The sequence below is a fragment of the Balaenoptera musculus genome, chromosome 9 (genome assembly GCF_009873245.2).
Source record: "Balaenoptera musculus isolate JJ_BM4_2016_0621 chromosome 9, mBalMus1.pri.v3, whole genome shotgun sequence".
Lineage (NCBI taxonomy): Eukaryota > Metazoa > Chordata > Mammalia > Artiodactyla > Balaenopteridae > Balaenoptera > Balaenoptera musculus.
The window spans coordinates 11,523,765-11,545,053 of record NC_045793.1 but is presented as its reverse complement, the minus strand read 5'-3'; the positions used below and the strand labels follow the sequence as shown (position 1 = coordinate 11,545,053).

The 21,289-nt window shown below is 35.5% G+C and overlaps 1 pseudogene; it reads left to right on the top strand.

Annotated features, from left to right (window-relative positions):
• The first annotated feature begins 14,286 nt into the window (after positions 1–14,286).
• Positions 14,287–15,128, top strand: LOC118901175 (annotated as a pseudogene).
• The last annotated feature ends 6,161 nt before the right edge of the window (positions 15,129–21,289 follow it).

The following is a 21,289-nucleotide window of genomic DNA, read 5'->3' as shown; positions in this document are numbered from 1 at the left end:
AAACAAGATGAAAAGACAGCCCTTAGAATGGGAGAAAATATTTGTAAACTAAACAACTGAGAAAGATTTAATGTCTAAAATTTACAAGCAGCTCATGCACCTCAATATCAAAAAAAAGACAACCCGATCAAAAACTGGGCAGAAGACCTAAAGAGACATTTCTTTAAAGAAGATATACAGATTGCCAACAATCACATGAAAGGATGCTCAACATCACTAATCATTACAGAATTGCAAATCAAAACTACAATGAGGTATCACCTCACAGTGGTCAGAATGACCATCATCAAAAATCTACAAACAACAAATGCTGGAGAGGGTGTGGAGAAAAGGGAACCCTCTTGCACTGTTGGTGGGAATGTAAAGTGATACAGCCACTATGGAGAACAGTATGGAGGTTCCTTAAAAAACCAAAAATAGAACTACCGTATGACCCAGCAATCCCAGTACTGGACATATAGCCTGATAAAACCATAATTCAAAAAGAGTCATGTACCACAATGCTCATTGCAGCTCTATTGACAATAGCCAGGACATGGAAGCAACCTAAGTGTCCATTGACAGACGAATGGATAAAGAAGATGTGGCACATATATACAATGGAATATTACTCAGCCATAAAAAGAAATGAAATTGAACTATTTGTAGTGAGGTGGATGGACTTAGAGTCTGTCATGCAGTGTGAAGTAAGTCAGATAGAGAAAAACAAATACTGTATGCTAACACGTATATATGGAATATATAAAAAAAAATGGTTTTGATAAACCTAGGTGCAGGACAGGAATAAAGATGCAGATGTAGATAATGGACTTGAGGTCATGGGGAGGGGTAATGGTAAGCTGGGACGAAGTGAGAGAGTGGCGTGGACATATATACACTACCAAATGTAAAATAGCTAGCTAGCGGGAAGCAGCCACATAGCACAGGGAGATCAGCTCGGTGCTTTGTGACCACCTAGAGGGGTGGGATAGGGAGGGTGTGAGGGAGACACAAGAGGGAGGGGATATGGGGATATATATACACATATAGCTGATTCACTTTGCTATACAGCAGAAACTAACACAACATAGTAAAGCAATTTTACTGCAATAAAGATGTTAAAAAAAAAGAAAAAAGAGGGCCTAAATAAATAAAATCAGAAATGAAAGAGAAGTTACAACTGATATCACTGAAAAACAGACTATAAGAGAATAATACAAACAGTTATACACAAACAAATTGGATAACCTAGGAGAAATGAAATATTCCGAGAAACATATAATTTTCCAAGCCTAAATCAGGAAGAAATAGAACATCTTAGCAGATCAATTACTGGTAATGAAATTAAATCAGTGATAAAAAAAACTCCCTAAAACAAAAGTCCCGGATCAAAGGACTTTACAGGGGAATTCTACCAAATATTTAAAGAAGAGTTAATACTTATCCTTTTCCAACTATTCCAAAAAAATGAAAAGGAGGAAACACTTCCAAATTCATTCTAAAATGCCAGCATTACCCTGATACCAAAACCATACAAAGACACTACAAAAAAAAGAAAATTACAGGTCATTATACCTGATTAATATAGATGTAAAGAAGCCTCAACTAAATATTAACAAATAGAGTTAAATAATACATAAAAAATATCATACATCATGATCAAATGGGATTTATTTCAGGGATGCAAGGAGGGTGCAATATCTACAAATAAATCATCACAAGACACCACTTTAACAAAATGAAGGGTAAAGATCACATGGTCATCTCAATAGATGCAGAAAAAGCATGAAACAAAATTCAGCATCTTTTCATGATAAAAGTTCTCAACAAGGTTGATATAGAGGGAATATACCTCAACAAAATAGAGGCCATTTATGACAAACACCCAGCTAACATCACACTCAGTGGTGAAAAACTGAAATCTTTTCCTCTAAGATCAGGAACAAGACAAAAATGCCCATTCTCACAATTTCTATTTAACATAGTACTGGAAGACCTAGACTCCACAATCAAAACAGGAAAAGAAATAAAATGCATCCAAATTGGAAAGGAAGAAGTAAAACGGCTACTGTTTGCAGATGACATGATACTATATATATAAAACCCTAAAGACTTCACCAAAAAACGAATAAGCGAATTTAGTAAAGTTGCAGGATACAAAATTAATACACAGAAATCTGTTAAATTTCTGCACACTAATAGTGAACTATCAGAATAAAAATCAAGAAAAAATCCCATTTACAATTGCATCAAAAAGAATTTTTTAAAAATAGGAAAAATTTAACCAAGGAAGTGAAAGACCTGTACTCCAAAAGCTATGAACATTAATGAAAGAAATTCAATATGATAGAAATAAATGGAAAGATATCACATTTTCATGGATTAGAAGAATTAATATTGTTAAAATGTCCATATTACCCAAAGCAATCTACAGATTCAATGCAAACCCTCAAAACATCATGGCATTTTTCACAGAACTAGGACAAATAATTCAAAATTAGTATGTAACCACAAAAGATCCCAAATAGTCAAATCAGTCTTGAGAAAGAAAAACAAAGCTAGAGATATCACATTCCCTGTCTTCGGATTATACTACTGATACAAAGTTATGATAATCAAAACATTATGGTACTGGCACAAAAACAGACACACAGATCAATAGAATAGAATAGAGAGCCCAGAAATAAACCTGCTCACATATGGTCAATTTATGACAAAGGAGGTGAGAATATAAAATAGAGAAAAGATAGTCTCTTCAGAAAGTGGTGTTGGAAAAACTGTATAGTTACATGCAAAAGAATTAAACTGGGCTACTTTCTCATACCGTATACAAAAATAAACTCAACATGGATTAAAGACTTAAACGTAAGACCTGAAACCATAAAACTCATAGAAGAAAACATAGGCAGTAAGCCCTTTGAAATAGGTCTTAGTAATACTTTTTGGATCTGTCTCCTCAGGCAAAGGAAACAAAAGTAAAAATAGATAAATGGGACCCAATCAAAATAAAAGGTTTTACACAGCAAAGGAAAACATAAACAAAATGAAGAGCAACTTATTGAATGAGAGGAGATATTTGCAAAGAATATTTCAGATAAGGGGTTAATAACCAAAACATGTAAAGAACTCATACAACTCAATATCCAAAAAAAAAAATCCAATTAAAACATGAACAGAGGACCTGAATTCTCATTTTTTCCAAAGAAAACATACTGATGGCCAAAAGACATGTAAAAAGATACTCTACATCACTAATCATCAGGGAAATGCAAATCAAAACCACAATGAGATATTACCTCACACCTGTCAGAATGACTGTCATCAAAAAAGACAAGAAATAACAAGTGTTGGTGAGGATGTGGAGAAAAGGAACCCTAATACACTGTTGGTGGGAATGTAAATTAGTGCAGGCACCATGGAAAACAGTATGGAGTTTCCTCAAAAGAAATTAAAAATAGAACTACCGTACAGTTCAGCAATTCCACTACTGGGTATTTATCCAAAGAAAAGGAAAACACTAAGTCAAAAAGATATGTGCACCCCAATGTTCATAGCAGTATTGTTTACAATAGCTATGAAATGGAAACAATCTAAGTGCCCATTAACAGATGAATGGATAAAGAAGTAGAATAGAATATTGCTCAGCCATAGAAAATGAAATTCTACCATTTGCAGCAATGTGAATGAGCGTAGAGATTATTATGATTAATGAAATAAGTCATAGAAAGACAAATACTCAATGTTATCCCTTATATATGGGATCTAAGAAATTCAACAAATGTATATAACAAGACAGAAACAGACTCACGGGTACAGGTTAGGGATGGAGCCAGGTGTAAGGTAGGGCTTCCCTTCTGTTTAGTGACCATCACCACCCTATCTGGGACAGGGTCGAGTCCCAGATTGCTGGAGCAGAAGCCCTGGGGGTTGAGTCTGAGCAGACTCGCTTCCCTTTAAGTGTGTGCTCTTCCTCTTCCCAGCACCAGCACGCTTGCCCCAGAGGGGAGCAGTGCTGGAGCAAGAGGGGCTGGTGTGGGTATTCGGCAAGGGTCAGGGCACAGGCTGTGGCTGTCTGACCACCGTCGGAAATCCACACTGCCTCTGATGCACCACCAGTGGAGTAGCCAGGAATGGCTGCCCCCTCCCGGCCCAGATGCTGCTTAGGGTTTGAGCTGCCACAGCACCTCATGGCTAAGCTTGTTCCTGGTCATGGCAGTTCTCACCCTGGTGCTGGAGTGTTTGCTTGGCTCAGGCTATGCTGGGCACCTGCCTGGTCTCAGGAAACCAGTCAGACACTCGTTTGATTTCAATCCACCCTCTCTGCCCTGCTTCCGGAGCAAACAAACGTTCGTGCTCCCCACAAGCAGAGTTTAGGCTTCCCCTGGGCCCTCCAACCAGCCAAGGGGGCTTGTCTTCCCTTTGTCAAACCTCTGAGCCCAATATGTGGCTCTGACGGCTCACTCCCCAGGGAGGGATTTCACCTGTGTAATCTCCCATTTCCTCTGAGTTCCCTCCGAGGGGCACAGGTTCTGAATGTTTGCCTCTCTTCCCTTCCTACCTGATTCTGTGTGGATCTTCCTGGCAGCCTTGGTTGTACAGGAGTCCTTCTGCTAGCCTCCACGTAGTTTTCAGTGAGAATTGCTCCACATGTAGATATGTTTTTGATGAGTTTGATGGGGGAGGTGAGTTCCGAGTCCTCCCACTCTACCACCTTCATTCAAGTTCTAATGGACTTTATTTTTAGTTCACTTTTAGTTTTATAGAAAATTTGAGTGCTAAGCTCAGAGAGTTCCACATACCCCCTCATTCCTCCCCAGTTTCTTATAAATATCTTGCAATATATATGGTGTATTTGTTAAAAACCGATGAGCCAATATTGATACATTATTATTAACAAAATTTCATAGTTAATATTAGAGTTCACTCTTTTCATTATATATTCCATCAGTTTTGACAAATATATAATGACATATATCCACCATTGCAGCATCATACAGAATAGTTTCACTAACCCTACAAATCTGCTGTGTCCCACCAATTCATTCCTCTCTCTCTCCCCAAAACCCCTGACAACCATTGATCTTTTAAATATCTCCATAGTTTTATATTTTCCAGAATGTCATATAGTTGAAGTCATACAATATGTAGCATTTTCAGATTGGCTTCTTTTACACAGCAATATTCATTTAAGTTTTCTCCATATATTTTGTGGCAGATAGACCATTTCTTTTTATCACTGAATAATATTTCATTGTATGGATGTTTGTTTAACCATTCACCTGTTGAAGGACATCACTGTTACTTCCAAGTTTTGATAATTATAAATAGTGTCGCTATAAGCATTTGTTTGCAGGATTTTGTGTGGACGTAAGTTTTCACTGCCTCTGAGTGAATACCAAGTATTGCGATTGGTAGATTGTATAGTAAGAGTATGTTTAGTGTTTTAAGAAGCTATCAAACTGCTTTCCAAAGTGACTGTACCATGTTGCAGTGAATGAAAAAGAATTCCCTCAGCAATGAAGGAAAGTTCCTTTTGGTCCACATCCTAGTCAGCGTTTGGTGTTGCCCATGTTTGGATTTTAGCCATTCTACTAAGTGTATAGTGATATCTCATTTTTATTTTAATTTGCATTTCCCCAATAATATAGATGTGGAGCATCTTTTCATATGCTTACTTACCACCTGCATATCTTCTTTGAAGAGCTGTCTGTCAGGGTTTTTGGCCCATTTTTAAATTGAGTTATGCATTTTCTTACTCTGTGTGTGTGTGTGTGTGTGTGTGTTTTAACATCTTTATTGGAGTATAATTGCTTTACAATGTTGTGTTAGTTTCTGCTGTATAACAAAGTGAATCAGCTATACGTATACATATATCCCCATATCCCCTCCCTGTTGCGTCTCCCTCCCACATTCCCTATCCCACACCTCTAGGTGGTCACAAAGCACCGAGCTAATCTCCTTGTGCTATGCAGCTGCTTCCCACTAGCTATCTATTTCACATTTGGTAGTGTATATATTTCCATGTCACTCTCTCACTTTGTCCCAGCTTACCCTTCCCCCTCCCCGTGTCCTCAAGTCCATCCATTCTCTACGTCTGCATCTTTATTCCTGTCCTGCCCCTAGGTTCTTCAGAACCTTTTTTTTTTTTTTTTTTTTTTAAGATTCCATATATATATGTTAGCAGACAGTATTTGTTTTTCTCTTTTTGACTTACTTCACTCTGTATGATATGACAGACTCTAGGTCCATCCACCTCACTACAAATAACTCAATTTCGTTTCTTTTTATGGCTGAGTAATATTCTATTGTATATATGTGCCACATCGTCTTTATCCATTCATATGTTGATGGACACATAGGTTGCTTCCATGTCCTGGCTATTGTAAATAGAGCTGCAATGAACATTGGGATAAATGACTCTTTTTGAATTATGGTTTTCTCAGGGTATATGCCCAGTAGTGGGATTGCTAGGTCGTATGGTAGTTCTATTTTTAACTTTAGTTTTTTAAGGAACCTCCATACTGTTCTCCATAGTGGCTGTATCAATTTACATTCCCACCAACAGTGCAAGAGGGTTCCCTTTTCTCGACACCCTCTCCAGCATTTATTGTTTGTAGATTTTTTGATGATGGCCATTCTGACCAGTGTGAGGTGATACCTCATTGTAGTTTTGATTTGGATTTCTCTAATGATTAGTGATGTTGAGCATCCTTTCATGTGTTTGTTGGCAGTCTGTATGTCTTCTTTGGAGAAATGCCTATTTAGGTCTTCTGCCTATTTTTGGATTGGGTTTTTTGTTTTTTTGATATTGAGCTGCATGAGCTGCTTGTAAATTTTGGAGATTAATCCTTTGTCAGTTGCTTCATTTGTAAATATACTCTCCCATTCTGAGAGTTGTCTTTTCATCTTGTTTATGTTTTCTTTTGCTGTGCAATAGCTTTTAAGTTTCATTAGGTCCCATTTGTTTATTTTTGTTTTACTTCCATTTCTCTAGGAGCTGGGTCAAAAAGGATCTTGCTGTGATTTATATCATAGAGTGTTCTGCCTATGTTTTCCTCTAAGAGTTTTATAGTATCTGGCCTTATATTTAGGTCTTCAATCCATTTTGAGTTTATTTTTGTGTATGGTGTTAGGGAGTGTTCTAATTTCATTCTTTTACATGTAGCTGTCCAGTTTTCCCAGCACCACTTATTGAAGAGGCTGTCTTTTCTCCATTGTATATACTTGCCTCCTTTATCAAAGATAAGGTGACCATATGTACGTGGGTTTATCTCTGGGCTTTCTATCCTGTTCCATTGATCTATATTTCTATTTTTGTGCCAATACCGTACTGTCTTGATTACTGTAGCTTTGTAGCATAGTCTGAAGTCCGGGAGCCTGATTCCTCCAGCTCTGTTTTTCTTTCTCAAGATTGCTCTGGCTATTCGGGGTCCTATGTGTTTCCATACAAATTGTGTAATTTTTTGTTCTAGTTCTGTGAAAAATGCCATTGGTAATTTGATAGGGATTGCATTGAATCTGTAGATTGCTTTGGTTAGTATAGTCTTACTGTGTTTAAAGAGTTCTTTGTATATTTTGGAATCAAGTCATTTCTCCAATATGTGCAAAGAATTTCTTCAGTCTTTGGCTTGACTTTCCATATTTTTAACAGTGTCTTTCACAGAGCAAAATTGTTTGTTTTTTTTAATTTTAATGAAGTGCAAGTTTGAATGATGAAGAGTTTTACATTTTTTAGTTTGTTTACATTTTTTCTTGTTCGAAGACATGAATTGATGACTTTCAAGTTCTTTATATGCTCAGATAAAAGCCAGAAATCACCAATTTCTCTTTCAGTTTTTTAGAGTGCCCACGGTAGTTAGAAGTGGACTTATTTTCATAACTGAAAATAAAGCATTATCATTCCTATATTACTTTCTTATTCCTACTGAAACATAAAACCACAGATTTAGAGGCTTAGGACAACACAAATGTTTTATCCTATATTTCTAGAGGTCTTATGTCTACAATGGGTCTGCTGGATTGTCTTCTTTCTAGAGGCTCCAGTGAATGATTTGTTTCTTTATTTTCTACATTTTACAGACTCTGCCTACATTCTTTGATTCCATTTTCAAAGTCAACTTCATGTTCCCTCCTCTCTGACCTCCTGCCCCCCTCTCACAAAGACTTTTGTAATTATAGTGGGCCCTTGTGGATAATCCCTGATAATCTCTGCATCTTGAGATCTTTAACTAAATTACATCTGCAAAGTTTCTTTTATCATGTAAGCTCACATACTCAGAGCTTCCTGGAACTAGGATATCGTCATCTTGGGGGCCGGGCATTATTCTGTGTAACAGATGCCCCAAAAGATGCAGCTATTGTTAGTAAAGATGTTAACTCTCAAAACTTTAATAGTGAATTATAAAAGAATATGTTATCTCATTTGGTTCTCATTACTAAATAATGTCAACAAGATAATATGCTAATGTGTCACAGTAATTCTACAAATCTGCTTTGTCTATCTCAACTGACAGGTCACCTGATTTACCTGCTCTGCTTTCCACTTGTAATGCATAATTGAAAGAACTAATTTGTGTTTCTTGAATATTCATGTTTATACCTTATATGGACGTAAATGTGCTAGGAAAAATGAAAGTAATGTCGACACCTTCTTATACGACCTGCCCAGTGCAGCAGCACTTGAGAAACCATTCTACAACTACTAGATAGTAAAAAACATTTTGAAGAAATGTTTGAGATTAAATTTATATAAGCTTACAACAAGAAACAGAAAGAGAAATTATTCTCTTCCAAGGTTATGAGTCATACCCAGGGAAATATGTGTAGGAATTCTAGAGGCTTATGAGATTGCTGAGAGTTGGTAAGGATTGAGGAGAACAGGTGAAGTCTTTCTGAGAGGTCATTTTAAGAGCTTTTGAAAATGGACGTACGTTCAGTAGTTAGAGCAGAGGATTTGTTATCTGCATATGTAATTCATTCTTGGCGCTGGCAGTTGATAGAGTGGACAATATATTTATTTCTCTAATTTCATAATGCACACCTATAACGTGGCGACAACATATTAATCAATTCACAAGATTAAATAAAATACCATGTATGGTGTATATACCTGAGGTTCTGAAACACAGTAAACACTAATCAACACGTGTCATTATGATAATCTCACCGCTTTGCATCCCAATTTCATTCTTCAGTAGATGAAAATATGCATCTACTTGAGGGGACTTATTCCCCTTAGAAGTGGCAACACAGATTCTATAGGCACCTGTTTATTGGTTATTAGGGAGATACAGATCTTAATAAACCACCAGGGGGGTAAGAAGTTTGAATTAGCAAAGTTATTATATGGCCAAGTGTTATGTCCTCTAAATTGTGATATTTGCCTCAGGTTATAGCCTTTGAGATGTTTGAAAATATATTTACATTCTATGACAACATATCTGCTTCTGACTTTCCCCAAAATATTTCCTGCACAAACAATCAAACACTAGTGATCTTTGTTCTCCTCCAGGGAGAATGTTCATCAAAACTTTTTTCCCTCAGGAAAGATGTTTATAGGTGTAATGACTAATGAGGCCTCCTTGGAAAATCTAAATTCTCAAGAGAGTCATGAGAATTGTTTGTATTGAACCAATTATAAAATACAACCTTTGGCAGATGCAAACTATTACATTTAGAATGGATAAACAATAAGGTCCTACTGTATAGCACAGGGAACTATATCCAATCTCCTAGGATAAACCATAATGGAAAATAATATTTAAAAAAAAGAAGGTATATATGTGTATAACTGAGTCACTTTGTTGTACAGCAGAGACTGGCACAACACTGTAAATCAACTATGCTTCAATTTTTTAAAAAAAGAAAAAGAAAAAAACCCAAACTTTGCTCCCCAAAATGGAGAGAATAACAGCTTTATTATTCTCCATCATCATCAGAAAGTGAAGTAAACATTTTCAACTCTGGAATTTCTCACTATGGAGACTACTATAAAGAGGAATAGTCTACTTTCTGTGGGATTGTCTGTAGGTTAAGGTTGAATCTTAAGGTAACAGCCAGAACTAACACCATCATATGTAGATGAGATATATTTGCACTGGTAGGTGGTTTGGGATAAGGATTATTGCAGTAGGATGAGGAGGCAGCAGATTCACCTGGGCTATGGTGAGAGAAAAATTATATCATGGATGTCTGTTTCTCTGAGCCAGAGTTTGTATTTAGTGCAGCTGAACTCATAAATAAAGACATTCTCATGGGGAGCTCTTCCTAGCTGAGCTGTGAGCACAGGAATTCTGAATCTAGTTCCCATCGTTCTCCACATCATCTCCAACAATGTGACTAGGAATGGAGTCCAGAACTGACACTAATGGAAAGGAGACAAAGAAAATGAGAGTCTCCTTGTCGAGGCTGTGGCCTCTGCATGTGGCTCTCTGAACTCAGCCACAGAGATGAAAGGACTTCACACACCTAGACGCAAGTATTGATGTGCAGAGTTGTTAAATAACTTATCCCAAAATCACTTAATGGAAAGATAAGGATAACTGTATGTAATTATGGATACTTCCACAAGTAAAATTTTCATAACATTTGCTACTAATCTTGGTATCACTGAGTAACTAGCAATCAGCCTAAAAACAAAAGTCCTAGTGATAGTGTCTATGAGCAATATTTTATTGCCTTTCATGAAACAATGAAATAGTTAAGTGTGACTTGTAGTTATTTCTGAGGCATATTCTCCCACTTTATTCATGAGTGTTGGTATATATCATACTCTGATAGCATCCATCTTTTAGGAAAATGTTTTTCTGGTTCCATAATAGGATAGGATGAAAGCCAGTGCTTCTGGATTTTCTAAATCGACCATTGAGGTGGACATATATAGCAAAATTCTTTAGTGCAAGAAACATTTTTCAGAGTTTCCTGTGCTGTATCTTCAGTGGAAACCACTGCCCGGGTGAGGAAGTGATCTTACTGTTTTTTATTTCCATGAGTTGATGCACTTAAATTGCATCAATTAACAAATTGCACTGTCATTCAGCCATCAGTGCTTTTGTTTTCTTCTCTCTCCCATTGCTGTAACGGTATCAGTGTTCTGTGATATCTTAACTTTTATTTTTAGCTTTAATTTCAATTTGAATTTAAAAAGTAATATTAATATAATGGTAATCAAAATGAGGAATAAATGATTAATAATTGAAAATAGAAAATAACCACAATTGAAAGAAAAATAATCTGGGAAGTAAGATGGTGACGTATGACACAAATGTTCCTCATCAGTAGAAATAGGTTATCTTTATTTAAATTATTAAATTTTCAGTTTAGAGATTAAATATATTTTAATTATTGCTGATTGCTTTCAATAGTGTCTCAAAACATTATATATTCCTGATGTTTCTTACTCAATTCTAAGCTCTAGAAAATTAGTTTTGTAGCTAAATTTAATATCACATACTTAATACACTGTTACATAGAATCCTCCATCACTTGATCGTATGTATGGAAAATAAAATGTTGAGGACTTCATGTGAGCTTTTGCTCATAAAAAGACACCACCCCATCTTAACTGATGCTTCTCTCAGTTTCTTAGTTTAAAAACTTCAAAGCTCTGCCATACATTGAAACTGAGATTTCAAACTTACTTAAACAGTTCTTCCTCTTTTAATTAATAGAACTCCCTCTTTAGATTTCTCCAAATTGTAAATACAAAGCAGTTATTAACTATAAGATGCATTTAAGTGTTATATAATTTTTCTGTAGGTTTTCAGTACTCCAGTATTACAGACTGATTCCAATTTACCCTTAGAAAACAATATATTCTAAAGTGATTAGCTGAATTATTATAGTTTTTCAAATAAAATTATTGTCAAATTATTAACACCTAATGGTAAAAACTTTCTTTAAAGCAAAAATCCCAACTTTGCAAAACAGGATTTACGTATCAGCCTTCAGTGTATGTGTTCTTCATTGAATCGACCCTCGTTCATTTAACAAAAACTGAGTGTCTTTTACATCATAGTGAACTATGGTGACCACTCAAAAAGACGAAATGATGTATATGATAATACATATTCCCAGGATACATTTTATATGGTAAATACAACATTTGAATTCAACTGAGTGGCTTTTTTTTTTTTTATCACACTTCTCACTATTTCATCTTTGACTATGTCCTAAAAAATAACCGGACATTTATAGTGATAATGTAATTATTTTTACAGATATTTTTGACCAATATTGCACATTTAATAGCAGTCCATAGCAACTCCTCATTCATAAAGAGTTAGTGCACAGAACAGCCTTGAATCCACCAAAGCAGAAAGGACCATGTCATCTTTACCCAGACTTTTACCTGAGCCTACCTAGAAAGGTTGAGCTGGCTGCCCGCCTTGTTCCTTATGGTAATTCTTTTTGTGTAAGCAAAGAGAGCTGTTTAACCAAGCAAGAAGTCAAGGCTCAGAACATCACAGGACTGTCCTGCACTTCAAGGCATCCCTTTGATCTTCTGTAAATAAGACAGTTGTCATTCGTTGGATAGTGAGCACCTACGCATGTGTCCAAGATGGATCTCACCATATTCTCCAATCGATATATGCCTTTATTACATCCAGAAAAAAATATACAATCATTGCCAATACAGTTTCATTACTCAGATCATCCTACTTGCATGGGTCTTAAAAAACAAAGACAATCATATATCTAAAGAAGAATAATTTTAGTACAAGTGAATTTAACTCACAATGTACTGTTTACAGGTATACATCATTTTATCATGATTTGCTTTATTGTACTTCGCACATACTGTGTTTTTACAAATTGAAGTTTTGTGGCAACCCTCCGTTGTCAGATGATGGTTAGAATTTTTTAGCAATAAAGTATTTTTAAATTAAGGTATATACATTTTTTAGACATAATGTTATTTTGCACTTCATAGACTATAGTATAGTGTAAACATAACTTTCATATGCACTGAGAAACCAAAAAAAGAATGTCTGACTCACTTTATTGTGATATTGGCTTTTTTGCATTGGTCTGGAACTGAACCCACAATATATCTGAGGTATGAACTGAACCCATAGTATACCCAAGGTATGCTGTATTATCTATGTGGAAAATTTGCTGTGACTATGCAAAGTAAAATGACATCTACCATGTGCGTTTAAATGCTATGTTGCTATGCTAAATAACAAAACATGATAAATTTATTCTCTTCTGTGTAGCTGATAAGGTCCAGCTGAAAAGTCTTTTTTTTTTTAATAGATCTTTATTGGAGTATAATTGCCTCACAATACTCTGTTAGTCTCTGCCGTACACCGAAGTGAATCAGCCACATGCACACACATGTCCCCATATCCCCTCCCTCTTGAGCCTCCCTCCCATCCTCCCTCTCCCACCCCTCTAGGTCGTCGCAAAGCACCAAGCCAATCTCCCTGTGCTATGCCGCTGCTTCCCACTGGCTAAGAATAGTCTTACTTTTGATGTCAGTTACATAAGGAAAAATTCTTAGAGTAGACCCTAAAATTGAGAGGAAAATCACTACATTGGATAGAGTTTTAAAATAGTTTTATGTATGAGCAATGGTAAATGTTTCATAACAAACTTTCTAAAGGGGGAGGAGGGAGCCTTATTTACAATTTGAAGCAATCAGTGTGTCATCACTATGCACAGAGTGGGCAAGGCAAGAGAAAATCAGTGCTAGTCAGCCAGAAAAAACCAGTTCCATCAAATGTTGGAGCTACAGTGGTCATCAAATATCCAAGTAATTCCCCATATTTACTAGCTCTCTTTAAAATTGGAATGACTACATATGACTGTTTCTGGCCTAAAAAGTGAGCAAAAGTAACATGAGTCATTTCCAAGCTAAAGGAGTTAGGAGCAGATATGCATCTTCATCTGTTTCCCTACTGTGATCCATTATGTTGATGCTCATGTAAATATTGTTATAGTAGTGAAATAATTAGTTTCTCTATAAGGAAATGGAAAAGCTGAAGTAGAGGATCAAGAATAAAATTACTGACTCTATTACTCCACAATATTATTTTTACACTATGGTAAATACTTTGTTCTTCCTTTATAAATGTGGTTCTGAAATATTTGCTACATTAAGACTGAAAATAATTGAAACAGAACAGAAATTAATATGTGTTTCCTCTGAATTCTTTTGAATTAAATAACTTCAATTTTTATTAATTCTTTAGACTAATCTTTCTGTCATTCTTCTATCCTTGGCAGACTATCTTTAGATGTGACATGGGTCACATCTTGATAGGATTTCCACTCAGTGCAGAGACGGAAGTGTTCCTCTTCTGGATGTTCTCTCTATTTTCTGCCTTCAGCCTGCTGGGGAATGGCATGATCTCTGGACTCATCTCTGCATCCCAGACTTCACACCCTAGTGTAATTCTTCCTCTCTTACCTGTCATCATTGACATGTCCTATACTTCCAACAGTGTCCCTGAGATGTTGGTAAACTTAGCAGACCTGAATAGAACCCTCTCCTTTGTTCCATGCATAATGCAGACATTTTTGTATTTGACTTTTGCTCACATGGAGTGCCTGACGTTCGTGGTGATGTTCTATGATAGGTTTGGGGCGATTTGTCGTCCCCTCCAGTACACTGTCATCATGAACTGGAGAGCGTGCATGGTCCTGGCCATCACTTCCTGGACATGTGGGTTGATTCTGGCTCTGGTACATGCAGTTCTCCTTCTAAGGTTGTCCTTCTGTGAGTCCTCGGAAGTGGACCATCTCTTCTATGAAATCCTACCTGTCCTCAAACTGGCCTATGCTGACCCATGGATCAGTGAAGCTGTCACCTTTGCTGCCTGTGTATTTGTCTTAGGCCCCTTTGCTTGGTGCTGGTCTCCTATTCTAGCAGCCTCTGGACCATCCTGAGGATCCAGTCAGGAGAGGGCTGAAGAAAAGCCTTCTTTCTTCACCTGCTCCTCCCACCATGGTGTGGTTGGGCTTTTCTTTGGCACTGACATGGCACTGATATGGTCCCCGTACTCTAGTCAAAGAGGAAATAAGAGAAAAAGCTGTTATTGTTTCACAGTCTCTTCAGTCCAATGCTGAACCCCCTCATCTACAACCTCAGGAATGCCTAGGTGAAGGGTGCTTCATGGAGGGAACAGCAGAAGAGGTCCATGTGAGGGGTGGATAGAACTTTTGGCTAAGTAGAGCCTTCTTCCTTTGGGATGTGGTCGGAGGATGACTTCAAGGTCAGAAAAATTACCTAACAGCAAAATTTGATAAGAGAATCTGAATTGTCCAAGACACTACCTGAAAATAGGAAAAATTTTGATGTGCAAGTTTCATCTCTGGTGTTAAGCATTTTTGTTCAGAGATGAGACATCTGGATTATCAATATGCTTAAAGCCGTAAAAATCTAAAGAGCACAATTTTTTCAAGAAATGGATTAATAGCTTATTTTTAAAATTCTTGTTTAATTATTGAAACAATGTCATTACACTAAGTAACCAATTCAATCATAAGCATTCACATTGCCTGGTAACAAGTGTTATTTTTCAGGGAAATGAACACCCAGAAGGAAAATTCCTGGCAGCAGAATGTTGCTCAATACATACAATCATTGCAGAACTAAATGTCTGTACAATACCAGTTATGAGTCAAGTGAAGACAGGACTGGGATTCACTGTTGGATAGCGAATAATTTCCAACTCCTCTGACAAGAGTTGAAAAATACTTAGTATTGACCAAAAAAAGATAACACTGTCTCATAACCCATTATAGAAATGTTTCCATCCCTCCTTTACTTCTGCTTTCATTTTTACCTCTCACCTACATTCTCTTTTAGTCTCCCATTTATGTTTTACAACATGCATAATTAAAGGCAGATTTATTCTCTAATTACCTCACTTTCCTACTATTTTTATATCTCTTAACAAGGTTTTCCCTGAAGCTTCTGCCTTTTTATTTTCCAGACTAGCAGAGTACTTTCAGGCAATAATATTTCACTTTACTATGTCTCTCAACCATTAAAAAAATAAAAAGTTAAATAGTAAACAAATATATAGTGGAATATAGTAATATACTAGAGACTTGACTTCTTAATGGGCAAAGATAAACCACACTAATGATTATGCATGGAGTGGGACTTCCAGAAAATGTGATGCAAAATGACCATTACTTCTAAAACAAACTTTCCACTCCTGGATGAGTTTTTTCCCTCATGAAACCAAATTATTAAAACCCCTTTTTTTCAGTAATCTTGTAACTACTATATTTTAATTAAAATTTTAAGTGCAGGGAAAAGATTTTCTAGATTCACATTAAAAATAAATTAGTATGTGTCTTGACTATACCAAAATCGCTGGTATTAGATTTACCCTCCCACCATATATAGCTATACAATCTCAACAACATATGGAAAACAACTTTTGTCAATTGTTGAAGAAATGGAGGGGTTGCATAGGAGGTGAATACATTGGCCCAAACTCTCCCAGGAAGGCATTTTCCTGGACTTTGTACAGGAGTATGGAACCCAAGGAGGGATCAGTGGTCTTGGTGACCAGAGGAAGCAGTGATTAGAGTTCAAGGCTGCTAAATCAGTTAGGAATTGAGGGTCAACGTCCCATATGAGGAGAGCAATAGAGAGAGAATCCTAGAAATATTCATGTTAAAATGTCATTTGTTTCCTGAGTTAACTCCCTAGCTATGTGAAAATGGGCTAAGGAGAGACCTAGCAGAAAGCAGCAGCAGCAGCTGGAAGACTGAAAGAAGAAAAAAAAAACTCACAAATTCCTGGGAAGATGTTAGAGTTCAGATCCAGCCAGAATGGGAAGAGATTGGTCAAAAGCAAACAGAACAAAACAAAACTTAGAAACTCAAATGGGGCTCTAGAAATTCCATGTCTTGGGAGAATTCCCATGTCCTGGGATTAGAGGCTATGTTACTTACCATAACACAGCTTAAAACTAAGTCTTAAAGAGGAGCAAGGTGATCTTCAAGTAGTCTAACTGCTCTCCAGAAAAAAAAAATCTCAAAACTCTTGAGAGTTTCTACAGCATATTGTCCATAACTTCAGCATTTAAGAAAATCCCTAAACATGCAAAAAATGATTGATAAGAGATAATAAGTTACTAGGAAAAAACTCACAGATCATTCAGACATTGGAGTTAATAGAAAAGGATATTAAAATATCTATAATTGATATAAAGGAAATAAAGGAGAGAATAGATGACAACATGTAGTATTTCGATTGAAAATAAGAATCTGATTTTAAAAGTCTAGTTACCATTCTAAATCTTTCCATAAAAGAAATCTGACAAATAACTCATTAGATGTATTTTACAGAAGACAGGCTACAACTGATGTCAAGATCAGTGAAGTTAAAAACAGTTCAATATATATTGCCAAAACTAAAGAGAGAAAAAAATAAAGAACTCAAGAGGGCAAAATGGAGTTGTAAGAAAGAGTCAAAAGGTGTAACATATATGTAATTGGAGTCCCATAAGGAAAAAAAGAGGAAAAAATGGGACAGGTGAATTACTTGAAAAAAAATAATGACAAGAAGTTCTAAAATCTGATAGGCAATATCAACACACCGATTTAAGAAGCTCGGGAGAACTCAAACAGGATAAATATAAGTAAAACCTCGCTGAGAAATATATTAGTCAAACTGCTGAAAATGAAGGGTAAAGAAAAAACATTACAACTGGCCAGGAAAAAAAAAAAAAAAGTCCATTACTTTCAAGGGAACAGCAATAAGATTAGAGCTGACTTCTTAACAAATATGATGGAAGACAAAATAAAATGGAATACCATCTTAAATTACTGAAATTAAAAACTGTCAACATAGAATTCTATACACAGCAAAGCTGATCTTTAAAAATGAATTCTTTAAACAGAAAAAAAGGAAACTTTGAATATTAGGAAGAAAGAACATGATAAGAAATATTATGAGTGAATTCCATAGGCTTTCCTTATCCTCTTGAGTTTCTCAATTATGTTTGATGGTTCAAGCCAAAATTATAGCTTTTTTTGGTACTTTTCTAAATTTATGTAGAGGAAATATTGAAGAAAATTATAAATTGGAGAGAGTAAAGAGATGCAAAAGAGATAATATTTCTATACTTCATTCAAACTGGTAAAAAAATGACATCAATTGACTGTTATATATATATATATATATATATATATATGTATATACACACACATATATATAATATAATATCTAGACAAAGCACTAAAGTATAAAAAGCAACCAAAAAGCTATACAAAGAAATACACTAAAAACACTATATAAATGGAATATAAAACACTATATAAACACTATATAAAATGGAATTCTAAAACAATATTCAAGTAACCCACAGGAACAATAAAAAATAGAGAGTTGAGACTGAAAACAAAACCAAAAAAGTAAGACTTAAGCCCTAAAGTATCAATAATTAGATTTAATATAAGTGGTCTAGATGCATCAATTTAAAGACAGAGAATGACAGTGTATTAAAAAGCATGACCCTTACTTCTATCTGTTTCTTGAATGCTGTCTATGAGAAACTCACTTCAAGTTTAACAACGTAGGTGGGTGGACTTAAAGAATGGAAAAAGATATATCATGTAAACATTAATGGAAGGAAAGCAGGAGTAGCTATATTAATATGAGATAAAGCAAAGAAAATTTTCAGAAACAAAGAGGAACTTTACGTAATAAAAAGTTTAATCCACCAAGTAGACATAGCAATCCTAAATGTGTATCACCAAACAAAAGAGCTTCAAAATATATGATGCAAAAATGTAGACAAATCCACACATGGTTAGAGACTTCAGCACTGCCATTTCAAAAACTGATAGAACAACTAGAGAGAAAATCAGCAAGAATATGGAAGAACTCAACAGCTCCATCAACAAAAAGAATCTAATAGTCATTTATAGAACATTCCATAAAACTTATAGAACAACAGCAGAATGCACATTCTTTTCAAGTGCTGACAGAACAGATAGATCTATTCTAGCCTGTAAAAACACCTCACCAAATTTAAAAGAAATAATCATATGGAGTAAATTCTTCAACCACAATGGAATCAAACTAGAAATCAATATAAGAAAGACAGAAAAATCTCCAACACTTGGAAATTTTAAAATACACTTTAAAAAAACTTATAAGTCAAAGAAGAAGTCTCAAGAGAAATAAAGAAAATATAGTGAACTGAATGAAAATAAAAACACAACATTTCAAAGTTCAGAGAGGGAAACATACCAATAAATGTGTACATTAGGAAAGAGGAAAAGTTTCAGATGAGTAATAGATGTCCTTACCTCAAGAACCTAGAAAAAGAAGAGCAAAATAAATTCAAAGCAAGCAGAGGGTGGGAATTAATGAAGATTAGAACAGAAAACACTGAAATTTAAAACAAAAAAAAAAATCGGTAGATCAGTGAAGCAAAGAGCTGTTTCTTTTAACGAATCAATAAAATTTAGAAACCTCTAGCAGGATTTATAAGGAAAAGACACAACCTAAAAATATCAGAATGAAACAGGGCATCACTGCAGACATCAAAGGATAATAAAGGAAATTATAAACAACTCAACACACATAAATTTGACCACTTAGACAAAATGGAACACTTCCTCAAAAAAAAACAATCACAACTCACCCGATATGAATAGACAATTTGCATAGGACTATAACTATATAATATGAATTAAGAAAATTTAATTCATAATTTTAAAATTACCAAAAATCAAATTTAGGAAAGCGAAGACTTATGTTTACACAAACACACCCTGCCCCCCAAAAAAGACCCTGTACGTGTATGTTTATAGCAGCTTTTTTTGTAATAGCTCAAAACTTAAACAATCCAGATGTCCATCAACAGGTGAATAGTTAAACTGGGATACATAGAATACTGCTCAGTAATACAAAGGAGCAGACCACTGATACGTGTATCAACCTGGTTGAATCTCCAGAGAATTATGCTAAGCGGAAAAAAAAAAGCCAAGCACAAAAGATTATATACTAATCACACTGTATGATTTCATTTATGTAACAATTTTGAAATATCAAAATTATAGAAATATAGAACAGATTTGTGGTTAAGGACAGAGTGGGTGTGGGAGGGAAGTTGATGTGGCTAGAAAAAGGCAACATGAGAGATTCATGAAAATGAATCTGATGAAAATGTTATTATGCACCTTGACAATATAGTGATTATGATATTGTATCATGGTTTTGAGAGATGTTACCAGAGGGGAAGCCACATTCTGGAAAAAGATATCCTCAGTACCTATATTCAACAAAATGCTTACGTCCAGACTCTCTAAAGAATGCTTACAAATCAACAAGAGGGAAAAAAAAAAACCCTCAAAAATTGGGCAAAAGATTTGAACAGGCACTTCATACAAAAGGATATCCAAAAGGTCAATGAGCATATGATAATGTGTTCAATACAATTACTCATCAATAAAATATAAATAAAATCACAGAGAAATACCACAATGGTTAAAATTACAAAATTAATATCAAGTGCTGGTAGGAATATAAAATTATAAATCCACACTGGAAAACTGTTTGGCAATATCTACTAAAAATAAATCTGTGTCTATCCTATGGTTTGGTAATGCTGTTCCTTGGTATATACCCAGTGAAAACATGTATAAGAATATTCATAGAAACTTAAGTTACAATAGCCAAAAACTATAAATAACCCAAATGTCCATGAACAGTAGAACAGATGAATGAATTTTGGAACCTTCATATTGAATATTACACAGCAGAAAAAAGAATGAACTTCTGATACCCAAACAACGTGGGTGAATCTCAAAAACATTATATTGGGTCAAAGAAGCCAGAGACAAAAGCATCCATAGTGTGTAATTTATTTATATGAGATTCAAAAACAGGCAAAACTAATCTATGTGATGGAAGTCAGAATAGTGGTTACCTCGGAGTAGGAAAGTGATTTCTAGCAATGAGGTGGTCACAGGAATTTTCTCTTGTGATGGAGATGCTCTATACTTTTGTCTGGATGGTGCTTACACACGTGTATTGATATATGAAAATTCATTGAACTATACATTTAATAATTTATAGCTGTAGCACTTGGAACTTTTGACTGGCAGACCACGTGGATCTGAAGGTATCTCTGGTAGATAAAGATGTCTCTGGTAAGCCCCAATGGGTGAATCATGGGACAGGCCACAGGGACTCTGCATCAAGGCTTTCCATCTCCAGCAGAAGACAATACACCTTTCTCAACACCATTCCTCACATATTGCTGAGACTTGGGAGAGACTAATCTTAGAGTATCAAGTTACTACAAATCCAGAGTTGCCTGTCTTGAACTGA